Source organism: Cygnus olor, chromosome 14, assembly GCF_009769625.2.
Source record: "Cygnus olor isolate bCygOlo1 chromosome 14, bCygOlo1.pri.v2, whole genome shotgun sequence".
Taxonomy (NCBI): domain Eukaryota; kingdom Metazoa; phylum Chordata; class Aves; order Anseriformes; family Anatidae; genus Cygnus; species Cygnus olor.
In genome coordinates, this window is record NC_049182.1 from 11,346,775 (window position 1) to 11,359,169 (window position 12,395).

The window sequence follows — 12,395 nt, forward strand, 5'->3', positions numbered from 1 at the left end:
ACATCCATCTGCCATAATTTCCTTACACCCCACTGGGAAGCCTTGCACATCTGCCAGGGGTCCATGGGAACCCAGAGAGCTGCATCCTCAGGTTACCCGGGAATACGCCACATTTAGGCTTTTCAGTTCCCAGTTGCTGTCTTCCTTACCAAGCAGAGCAGAATGAGCCAGCATAAGCTTGTCTCTTGCCGAGGGAGTTGGGTAGCATGACCTAGTCGTTAAAAATTCATGTTTCATGTTTAGGTAAATGGCCAGGTTGAATTTTAATACTTTTGTGGGCAAACTGGTTTCATTTTCTGTAATATCCTCTTCCTCAAACGCAGATAAAGCCACAGCAGTCATTTTTTTTCCTAAAGAAAAAGTAATGGCTCTGTAAGATATTTCATATAAATTAAATAGAACAGCAAATTGTGAAAGGAACCCTGCTATTGGGAAAAGGAGGGTTATAAAACATAGTTTTCTGTGGTGTCTCTAAGGGCTTGTACTGCGGCTGAACTTTCACTGCAGTTTTTCCGTTCTTGAGGAGCAATGGTTTCATCCTCCTGTGCAGCCACCACTTGTCATGCAAGGTAGAGGAATTTAGTTACCCTGACATCTCCCACATCCTAAGTTTTACTAAACTTGGCTGAGAAATACAAATGTCAGTAGGGAAATAAGGGGGCTGTGAACATGCACACTCTGAGCATCCTTGGCCAAGGCAGCTTTCGTTTAGCGGAGGGGCTGTTGGACATTTCTGTGGAGAATGAGCTAATGCGTGAGCAACAAATTAGGCCAAGCTCTCAACTCCTGGTGTTGTCCTGGCCCACAATGGGAATAAAATCAGGGACATGCTGATGATTCTGCTGCAGAAACTGGTAATGAAGCAGGAGGTGAAACGTCCGTGAGTGCATAGGAGCTTAGCAGAGCAAGAGCTGTACCAGTACAAGAGCACAGACATCCCAGCAAAGATCCCAGGGGTATGTTCAGCAGAAGTGAGAAGGGGATACCCAAGTTAATGACGTAGGAAATAACCATCAAAGGACACTTAAATATTTATCTTGCAGAACACATGGCGATTCCTAGCAAGAGACCAGCTCTCTACTGCCTAACAATGCACTTCCAAGCCTGACTCGTTGTGGGCACAGAGTAAAGGAAAACACTTAAAAGGCATTAGAGAAATCACACATGGATGGGAACTTACTAGCAAAAAGTTTGAACTTTTGTTCCAGACCTTTACAGAGAGGTCTGTCATTGGGTCTCCATGTTGCCTAGTCTGTCAAGATGAGCAGCTCACCATTAGGCTGTGGGGTAACCATGGGGATTGGCACAAAGGTAAGATTTTTTACTCCTCATTCTGCTCATCACTGTGACATCCTGCTCACAGTGAATATGTCCTGAGGACTCTCAGCAGTTCAGCAGGAGCCCAGGGCCGGAGACGTCTGTCCCAGCCTGTGCTCTGCTGTCATCGTGAGTGCTGGGGAGACAGGAGACACTGCCCTGGGAGAGATCCTGGCTCAGCACCCACTGTGATGCCCACCTGTGTATTTGTGTCCTACTTTTTATTCCAGAGTGGGCAGGGATAGAAATATTATCTATCTTCCAGGAGAATTTGTGTGGAATGCATAAGGAAGGAAGTGCAGAGGATTTCAAACCCAGTTCTGAGACCTCAGTACCCATCAGGATCTGTGTACAAAATAAAGTCTGCAGATGTGATGGCAGACTTGCAGATGAAGAATCACTTTACAAGGATGAAAGAGAAAAACCTTCATCCTCTTCTTAGGAAGAAGCCAGAGCACCCTGTTCATCACCCCAAATTGTCTCAGGAAGGCACCATGGGGTTCACCAGTGGGATGTGGTGATTTAGCCAAGTTCACACTGCAGCTGCAGCTCTTGGTGCCATGCTCAGAGATCTGCTCTGGGCACAAATTCCTTTGTGAGGATCTTGAGGCCAAAGGAGCTACACCTGAAAGTGCTACAGGTACAGGTGATGGAGAACTGAAGGGTCGTGTCTAGAGAGAAGAAGAAAACTGCAGATGACAGAAAGCAGATGCTGAGAACGTGTGTTGGAAATACTATTATTTTCTTTCTAAGATATCTGGAGAAAATGGGCTTAACCCTGCTAGGACAGGATATGACCCAACGTCTCACTGGAACACCATATGCACCAAGCCAGATTGTAGGCCCAGGATGCTGAGAGGACAGAAGCAAGGATTGCTTTTGGATGTGGCATCTCTGAGCATCTCACTTAGTGTCTGTACTGCTTTTGAAGTAGCCGGAAGCCCAGGGAGGAGCAGTGTCCCATTCTATGCCTTGCAGCAGGGTGTCCCAAGCTGTAGTACACAACCCTTCTGGATATGCAGATTGCTTCCAAAGGACACAGGGCAGCAGCTTGTGAGGAGCTACATATATGCTCCAGCACATAGGCACTTCTTTATGGAACACGGGAAGAGTGGGTGATGGTGGGCAGAGGCTGTGTGGTCCCAGTCTGTGAGGTTCTCCCACCAGCATTTGTCAAGCAAATGCCCTCCTTGAACCAGCTGTCCAGCCTGGGTGTCTCTGCTCCTGGTGAGGAGGATTGGACTAGCTGATCTTTAGGGTCTCTTCCAACCCAAACCATTCTATGACTATTACTGGAGCTATTGGCTTTGCCAGGCTTAGGTTCCTTCACACTCTTAGATTTGGCTGACTACTTGCAATTAGCACAAATTAGTGTCTCTTTTGACAGTGCCTTGTCCTTGAGACACCACACTGGGTGCTGGGACCCATGAGAACACAGCCATTTTGTCTCAACCCACCTCCACCAGTCTCAGCAGCAGAGACTGAGGATCATTTTGGGTATTTACCTGTTGTCCTGGAGGGTCTGCCTGTAAGTATTTTGATTCATGGAAGACCTCTTCTTTCCTGGGGCCTCCCTGATTTCTTTCGCTCTATAAGGCTTTGGTGCTGGGTGTGCTGTCCCACTGCCTGGGTAGTTTTGGCTTTTCTCCTGGACCAGGGTACAGAGAGCAGTGTTAGAGGGTCTTCCCAACTGCTGCTGCCTCTAAACCAGAATGGGACTCATGGGGCCCGCTGCTGGGCAGTTTTGCCCTTCCCAGCCCACTTGAGCTACACTGAGCCCTGTGCACAAGAGCTGTGTCACTGGAGGGTCACATTTACTGAAGCAGTCTCACCCTCTTGAAGAGAGCAAGGTGGGGTGGCAGTGAGAGAAACAGGATGGTGTTAGGAAAGAACCCCCCCCCCCCCCACACACACACGGACTTCCTTGTGAGGAAGCCCATCAGAAGTGGAGATGAACCCAACGGGGATGGATGTGAAAAGATCAACATGTAAGTAATATGCATTTGAACCTCGCCTCTGCAGAGATTTTTGGAAAAGGGGTATTTTGGAATATAAGAAACTCTCAAATAATGCCTCAGATGACTTGATCGGCTCAACAGGGAAAGCTGGCTTACAGGGAGGTGCCACTGTAAACCTATATTCCTTTATCACAGTCACTTCCTTCCTCTTGTCTTCAAGTGTTACATTTGCAGCCATGCCATACAAAATTGGATAAGCCATGAGTGTGGCTGACGTGCCATGTGATGGCACAGGATGGAGGGGACAGCTACTTTAATAGTTATAGCATTACAGCAAAGTCTGACTGACTCTGCTTTGGAGTCCTCCAGTGAAGTTCCTCGTAAATCTGCCACAGTCTTCCTCTCCTGCAATTTCCCAAAGGTTCCTGGTTTCAGATTGCAGAAAGAGGGGCCGAACCCCAAATTTTTGTTAATATCAGTGCGAGCACTAAAAGATTGTCTTCTAAACCCGTAGTATTTTATAGCTGAGTAACCTAGAAGTTTGTATAGTTAACTATTATCATCTCCTTCTCCCCAGGCTTAAAACCTGATTGCATCAAACATAAATCTTGTAAGTGTATTTGTGCTTTTCTGTGGGAATTATTTAAATAGATAGCTTTTTATTTAATCTTACGACCATTAAATATATTTTGGCTTGGTGGAAGATCTTGGCAGAAATAAGTGCATCACATTTGGGATGGGATCATTTTTGTGGGAGAATAAGGGTTGAAGTGATCACCACATTTGTGGTCTTCAAGCACCAAAAATATCTGTGCTAGCCAAAAATTACTGGGAAGCAAAAAGGAGGCACTGCTACCACTGAGAGGTGTTTGGGAGCCAGGTGCAGAGATGTCATGATAATGAAATTTTGTTTGGATGTTACTGGGTTTAGACACAACTGTCTGGGCAGATCTTTGCATGTGTATTTTTTACGTGTCCGATTGAAGAACAAGAGCTCAGGCTCCCCAGTCCTTTGTGCTTAAGCTGCATTAGAGCTATAAAAAGATTTGATATGTATTTTTTCAATACTCACAAATGTTGCTTGATACCTACTAAATATGGTCAACAGCAGAACACATAGAGTTCGGGTTCACTCATCCTTTAAATATGCTGAAGATGGAAAAAAAGGGCTTAAAAGGCAGAAAAAAATATAGAAAAGATGAAGGGAAGCGCAGTCAGAACAGACAGAAGCACCTCAAGAGTGCCAAATCCATCTGCTCATGGTCAGGAGCAGAGCTGTGAGGGGAAGCCTGTAGGTTGTCATGGCTCAAAGAGCACCATAGGGCATCTCTTTCCCATCTACAATGTTTCTGAGCACCAAAGCCCCAGGTTGCCTCCATCTCCTCCTACCTCCAAGTTGAGGTTTACACCTTGTATGTTCCCTTCCCTTCCCTTCCCTTCCCTTCCCTTCCCTTCCCTTCCCTTCCCTTCCCTTCCCTTCCCTTCCCTTCCCTTCCCTTCCCTTCCCTTCCCTTCCCTTCCCTTCCCTTCCCTTCCCTTCCCTTCCCTTCCCTTCCCTTCCCTTCCCTTCCCTTCCCTTCCCTTCCCTTCCCTTCCCTTCCCTTCCCTTCCCTTCCCTTCCCTTCCCTTCCCTTTTCTCTCCATATCTGCCTTGGCACCTAAAGGCTAAAGTTAGAAATACTGTCTATGCACATGACTTGTTCAGGATTAGTTGCTAAAGCAAGTGGAAAAATAGCTTTATATCTAATTTCAAAACTATATAAAAGAGATGTTCCTGCGTGGTCATAAGGTGAAAATCACTACAGTGTTTTGAGCAGGAAATCAGCTTTCCTAGAGTAAAAAGAGAAGCATTTTGTAGCCGAGATTTCTGGTTATAAGTTGCTGAAACCAAAGTTGCTGACGACCCATCTGTATGAGATTGACACCCCTTCTGCAGCCAGGCAGACTTGAGCACACTCATCTCTGTCAATGGCATCATTCTTGTAAGGTTCATGATGGTCAGGCACTGAACAGGGGATACAAGAGCTCCACAAGCCTTGCACCCCTCAGCACGTCCCCTCTTGTGGGACACAGTGGGATGGCTGTGCTCTGCACACTGGGAAAGTTGTTTTCCTCCAGCCCAATGGCAGGACAGTGCCCTTAAGCCTCTTAGGCTATGACAGAGGAAAGGTGCTGAGCAAAGGCTTGGCAGAGCTGTGGCTGGCAAGATACAGGTGTGCAGAGGCAGCAGGGCAGAAAACTGCCCCCCGCAGAGCTCCAGTGCTTGGCCAATGCCAGTGGGTCTCCATTTCCCTGCTGTAAATAACAACTAAAAATGTCCTGAGGTTGAAGCCCACATGCTGGACATGCACAGAAAGCAATGAACTACTATCTTCAAAACAGCAGTGTCATTAAAAAGATTGTAGCCAACTCTACTTTGCCCAAATGAGCAGGTCTTTTGAAAGCTGACATAGATGAATGATCCAAGAGGGCTCTGCTGTTGCAATGCTAGACACATTTAAAATTTTTCTGAATCACTGATTCCCATTTCATGTCAAGAATTGGTCTGGGTAGAATTACCTTAGGGTACATAACTGAAAGGCAAAAAAGCCCCAAAGTCAGCCTTCTGCTCTGACTGAACCTCTGGCCCCCACCCAGCTCTGCACCAGAGGAGGCCAAAGAAGGGCCCAGCGGGGACATGGCTCTCGCTGCACAGCCTTCGCTGCCTTCCTCTTCCTTGGGCATGCCTCTGCCAAGAGACTGAGAGCTACCCTGGCGTGTCCAGCTTTACCAAGTAATGGTTATTCATACGCCTTCATTCAGGTCCAGCGTCCCTGCTCTCCAGGCACTTAACAGAAGTGACTGTGGTTCCACGGTGTCCCACCAGCACTTGGTGGGAGTCTGGCCCAGGTCCATGTCCCCGTCTGTTGTACAGAGGACATGCCCTAAGAGGTCGGGCATTGGCTGGGGGAAGCCAAGACGCATATGGTGCCGCTGGTGTTTTGCAAGCTGTAGCTGTCCTCCAGGCTGGACCAGTAGTGCTACAGAGGGATCACAAGCAGGGTTCTTCCATCCCCAAACTCGCCAGCTCTCTGCCTTGGTGGGAGTAAAACTGGGGAGCATTTTTGCTGTCTCAGCCCGGGATCTGCTCCACATTGTTTAGCTGCTCATTGCCAGAGCTCGGGATGCATATTTTCTAACAGCCTGTCAGGGAGATCTTGAATCAGAGGTGGTCACAAAGAGCCAGGCCATCCGATCTGCTCACAGTGACCTGTGGCCACATGGTACAGAATGAAATTTGCTGTTTGACAGAGGTTCATTCATTTGACAACTGATATGTGTTCCTTGCAGGTCTTGGCTGCTGCCAAACACAGACTTAGAGGTGAGCCAAAGACACCTAGACCAAGGAGCCCATGGGATGCCTCACTGGGCACAGCTGTGATGTGGAAAAAAAAAAAAAAAAAAAAAAAAAGCTGGAAATTAATGCTTTTGGCGTCTTAACCCATCCCTGGAAAACTGGGTTATCTCTTTCAAACCAACAATAAATCCAGCATCCCTGTAACAGTGAAGGGCAGAATTAGGGCAGAAAACCATGTTGCTTGTAGGGACAGAGTCTGTGTGAAGTACAGCAGAGCTCAGGAAACTCTGCTAAGCATGCTCCCAGTTCAATGGCACTGCCATATCATAGAACTGTGGAATCATTAAGGTTGGAAAAGACCTGCAAGATCATCCAGTCCAATCATCCCCCTACCACAAATATTTCCCACTAAACCATGTCCCTAAGCACCACGCCCAACCTTTCCTTAAACACCCCCAGAGACAGCGACTCCACCACCTCCCTGGGCAACTTGTTCCAATGACTAACCACTCCTTCTGAGATTAAATTTCTCCTAATTTCCAACCTAAACCTCCCCTGGCCATTCCCTCTACTTCTATCACTGGTTATCTGTGAGAAGAGGCTGACCCCAGCCCCCCACAACTTCCTTTCAGGTGGTTGTAGAGAGCAACAAGGTCTGCCCTGAGCCTCCTCTTCTCCAGACTAAACAACCCCAGTGCCCTCAGCCGCTCCTCATAAGACTTCTGTTCCAGGCCCTTCACCAGCTTTGTAGTCCTTCTCTGGACATGCTCCTGGGCCTCGATGTCCTTCTTGTAGTGAGGGGCCCAAAACTGAACACAGTACTCAAGGTGCAGCCTCACCAGAGCAGAGTACGGGGGGGACGATCACGTCCCTGGTCCTGCTGGCCACACTACTCCTGACACAAGCCAGGATGCCGTTGGCCTTTTTGGCCACCTGGGCACACTGCTGGCTCATGTTCAGGTGAGCATCGACCAGCACCCCCAGATCCTTTTCCTCTGCACAGCTTTCAAGCTACTCTGCCCCAAGCCTGTAGCGCTGCATGGGGTTGTTTTGGCCAAAGTGCAGGACCTGGCACTTAACCACGTTGAACCTCATCCCGTTGGCCTCTGCCCATCGACCCAACTTGTCCAGGTCCCTCTGCAGGGCCTTCCTAACCTCCGGCAGATCGACACTTACCCCAGCTTGGTGTTGTCTGCAGACTTACTGAGGGTGCACTCAATTCCCTCATCCAGATCATCAATAAAGGTATTAAAGAGGATGGGCCCCAACACCGACCCTTGGGGAACACCTCTCATGACCGGTCACCACCTGGATTTCACTCCATTCACCAGCACTCTCTGGTCCCGGCCACCCAGACAGTTTTTAACCCAGCAAAGACTGTACCTGTTCAAGCCATGGGCTGCCGGCTCCTGCAGGAGAATACTGTGGGAGACTGTGCCAAAGGCCCTGCCGAAGTCCAGGTAGACTATGTCAACAGCCTTTCCCTCATCCACCTGGTCATAGAAGGAGATGATGTTGGTCAGTCTGTACTTGCCTTTCATGAACCCATGCTGACTGGGCCTGATCCCATGGCTGTCTGGCACACGCTGTGTGATTGCACTCAAGATGACCTGTTTCATATGAATGGTCTGAAAGCAGGCTATAAGTTGGAGCTGAGAAGATCTCTTCTCTACCTGTTCTTTTCCTCTTGACATCTCCTGCCCTGGCCAAGAGGTGTACCAGGTTTGTGCAAACACATTGGCAAAAAAGTTTGATGGCCTGAAGACTGACATAGCTCCTGGTGTTGTTGCCACATGTTCCCACTAGCAGTGTCAGGCTTTGCTGGGAATACTGGCAGTGCCTTGTTTCAGTCCTCATCTAATGGCTGTGTGTCCACAGCTGTCTCAGGAGGATGGACTGGGCAATCTGTCACATCGTCAATAAAGCCATGGCTGGGCTGCTCTCCAGGCCAAGGGTCCTCAAGTCTTAGCACCATCTGCACTTGGAAAGGACCACCATGGTCAAGGGTGCTATGTGGGCAGTCCTCTGGCTGTGACACTAGTGGAACTCAAGGGCTACCTGTCCTGCTTCCAAACAGATCCTTCATTCACTGTGAGAATTCCTGGTGCTGCTCCAGTCCACATCTCAGTTCTCTCAGGTGTATTTTTGTTATTCCACATATGATGGTGTTTCCAATGGATCTTCAGGTTCATAAATGCTTAGCCCTTGGTTAAGCCACAGATACCATTTTCTCAGGCTTCAGAAAGGGTGTGGAAACATTCACCCACACCTTCAGTGCAACAACACTGTTTCAGTGTTCATTCTTCAGGTCTCAGGCAATAGCCTCTCCAACATCACTTGCTCAGACATACCTTAGGCAAGTCCTTGGCACTGCCATCTTCAGGCCTCTGTCTCTACACTTTTTGCTGCAAGATTCATCTGCTACCAGAAACCACTTCTATGAAAGTATCTGGAGAGAAGCTCAGGTCAGCTCTTCTCTCCTCACTAAAGGCATCAGGCTTCTTAAGTTTCCCAGTATGCCATGCGTGACACCTTGAATTATATTTATGGAAGGGATTTAATACTGTAAGTTTTTATTAAAATAATAGAAAACCTGTCAATTTCTTTTTTTGCTGCTGGTAGCTGTGCAAGGAGGTAACAATGTAATAATCATTTTCTTTGTAAAGCAAATTAAGCTGATATTTACTATTTCATCTTTATTAAATGATTATTTGATATTTCTTGAACGATTATTTGCTGTTCTTGTATCCGTTATTACTAACTCCATCACAAAGAAGTGGAGGCTTGCTGAGAAACCATCGAGCTACAGGCTAAAAACAACCTCAAGGAACTCTAACGCAGCAAGTACGAGGAATTAAAGGAAGCCCCACGGAATGAAACTGTCACTCCTGGCTTTGCTGCAGGAAGCAGCCATGAAGCTGGCATCCTGGCTGCCCAGGAAGAAGCAAGGCCAGAGACTCTGGCTGCTGAGCTGGAGTCTCCTGCTGGGCTTGTCCCCAAGGTCTGAGCCAGAGCACCTCAGCATTGGGAGGAAAAACTCTCCTCTTCCAAGGGAAATGGTCTGAGGGTGGGGGGATACCACCAGCCGGAAGGAAAGTTGTTGGTGTTGCTGCTAGAGGTGTTGAGTATCACTCACTGTTGGAGATAAATCTGACCTCCCACACTCAGAAGTTTCAAAGATCCCCTGACACCAGGGACTCCTTGGTCTCTGTGTAAAGTGGCCCTTCCTGCTCTCATGGGAACCCAGCAATGACATTAGGCCACCAACAGTTCTCATCACCATCAGAAGGGCATTCTGCCCCTCTGCCTGTACAGCTGTGAGAAGCTAGTAGCAGGTGCTTTCCCACAGCACTGCCTGGGAGAGATATTTAAGGCAGGTTCTTCTGCATGACTGAGATGAGCAGCCTCATCTGGAAATGATTTGTTTTCTGGGGCAAATGGTGTGATGTAAAGAGTTTCTTCTGATCTGCGTCAGGACTGCCAATACATTTGTTAGTGGCAGAGACCTGTGTGTGACCGTCTGCATCCAGTGCTCCCTATGGCTGGGAAAAGGCACAGGCAGCTCAGGTGGGCTGGTGAGATGGAGAAGTACTGACAGCAAGATGAGCTGATGGCTCCAATGCGTGGTCCATTCTTGGGCAAATTACTGCTCTGCCAGCTAGATCTCAGTGCAAGGTTTGGAGGCAGCTGTCACTGTTGGGCTGCTTCTGGAAGCTGCTGCTGTCCTGGCCCTGGATGGGAGGAGGTGGATCAGCCATGCTACTGTTCCTCCTGCAGCCCCCTCCTGCCCAGAGGGGCAGCTGGTGTCAGGCCGCCCACCTGGGACAGTATAGTCCTGGATGTACATAAAGGTTGGGGGACAAATGTCTGGAGATCAATTCTTCAGAACGGGACGTGTGGGTTTGGGTTAATGATAAGGTATATATGAGTCAAGAGTGCCCTGACAGCCAAAAGGACCAAACGTACTCTGGGGTGCATTGAGTGCACTAAAGCTAACTGGTCCAAAGAAGTGATTGTCCCACTCTACTCAGCATTGGTGCAGCCTCACCTCAAGTACTGTGTGCAGCCCAAAAGGGCTCCACAATATAAGAAGGACATAAAACTATTAGAGAGCATCCAAAGGAGGGTTATGGGGATGGTGAAGGGTCTAGAGGGCAAGACTATAAGGAGCAACTGAGGTCCCTTGGTTTGTTCAGCCCCGAGCAGGGCAGGCTGAGGGGAGGCCTCATGGCGGCCTGCAGCTCCCTCACGAGGGGAGCGGAGGGGCAGGCACTGAGCTCTGCTCTCTGGGGACAGCGACAGGACCCGAGGGATGGCATGGAGCTGGGACAGGGGAGGGTCAGGCTGGGTGTTAGGGAAAGGTTCTTCACCAAGAAGGTGGTTGGGCACTGGAACAGACTCCCCAGGGACATATTCAGGGCACCAAGAATGTTCAAGAAGCATGTATGGTTTAACTGTTAGGTTGCCCTGTGTAGACTCAGGAGTTGCACTTGATGATTCTCACAGGTCCCTTCCAATTCAGGATATTCCATGATTCAATGACTCTACGATTCAATCACATTAGGAAATGCCAATGTGTTTCAAGACTGGCAAGATGCATCATATGAGGAGATTTAAAGTTACTCAAGCACTGCCCCACCAGTCAAAAATGAATGAGAGCCATTACTAAAAATACAAGTTTATTATCACTGGTTTTGTCTGATATTTTAATCTGCATTTTGTTTTAAGCATTAAAATGAGAACAAGAGCCATCAGAGGGAGTGGGATGTGAGCTGTGGCACTTCACCGGAGCAGGTCGGCCCATCTGCCTTCTTGTCTGCTGGCCTCTGTGTTAAAGCATTGTTACAGCTGTGAATCTCAGCAGTGGTTTGAATCATTTCCTGAGCTATGTTTGTAATTTCTCATGCTAAAATGGAGGGGGCGTGGTGGTGGTGGTGTGTGGGTGTGGGTGTGTGGGTGGGTGTGTGGGTGTGTGAGAGCTGTTTCCAACTTCTTCTGAAGCACCATCTATTGGTCAGTGCTGATAGGTATCAACTTGGTGAAACATCTGTCCCAAATAACTTTCCCTGTCACTCACACAAAGGTAGACATTTTATTGGTATGCTCAATTTCCCCCAAATCAGAAAGCAAATTACTAGGAATATGCTGCTCATAATCACATGCTATTTCTCATATAAGAAGAAGTGCATATAAATGTACTATACAGAAAAATAAGTAGAGGTCAGAATTATTTCCAGTTGAAGCAGCACAGTGCATAGTGCATTGTGCTGGTGGGAGAGCAGCAGGGGACGAAGGGCTTGTGACAACCTGGGACGGAACTGCAGGCACAGGGGACAGGGGATGGGGATCAGGAATATTTCCAAAGCAGCAGGGGCAAGTGGGGCCCAGCTCTGCAGGCTAGGGAGCAGGTGGCCATGTGGAATGGGTCCGTGTATGCTATTCCCGAATGGAGTCACATCTCCTGCAAGTGTGAGGATGTAAGCGGAGAAGCCTCCACATGAGCTCACCCAGGGGAGGATGGGAATCCTGCCCTGGATACAAAGTGTAAAATCCATTTCCAAAAAAAATTCAAATAGTGTTTAATGTAAATGGTAGATGGGTTTTTCTAAACAAGAACCTAGTGCTGAGGGCATTATATTAAACATGATGTGGCTTCGTATGCTGTGCAAGAAAGTCTGGAAAATGAGAAATACGGGGATAGATTGCACTATGTAGTTTCAGTTTTGTCAGTTTTCAACGCTTAATAAAGAACAAATGAACGCCGTGCTTAGAGGGGGCCACGG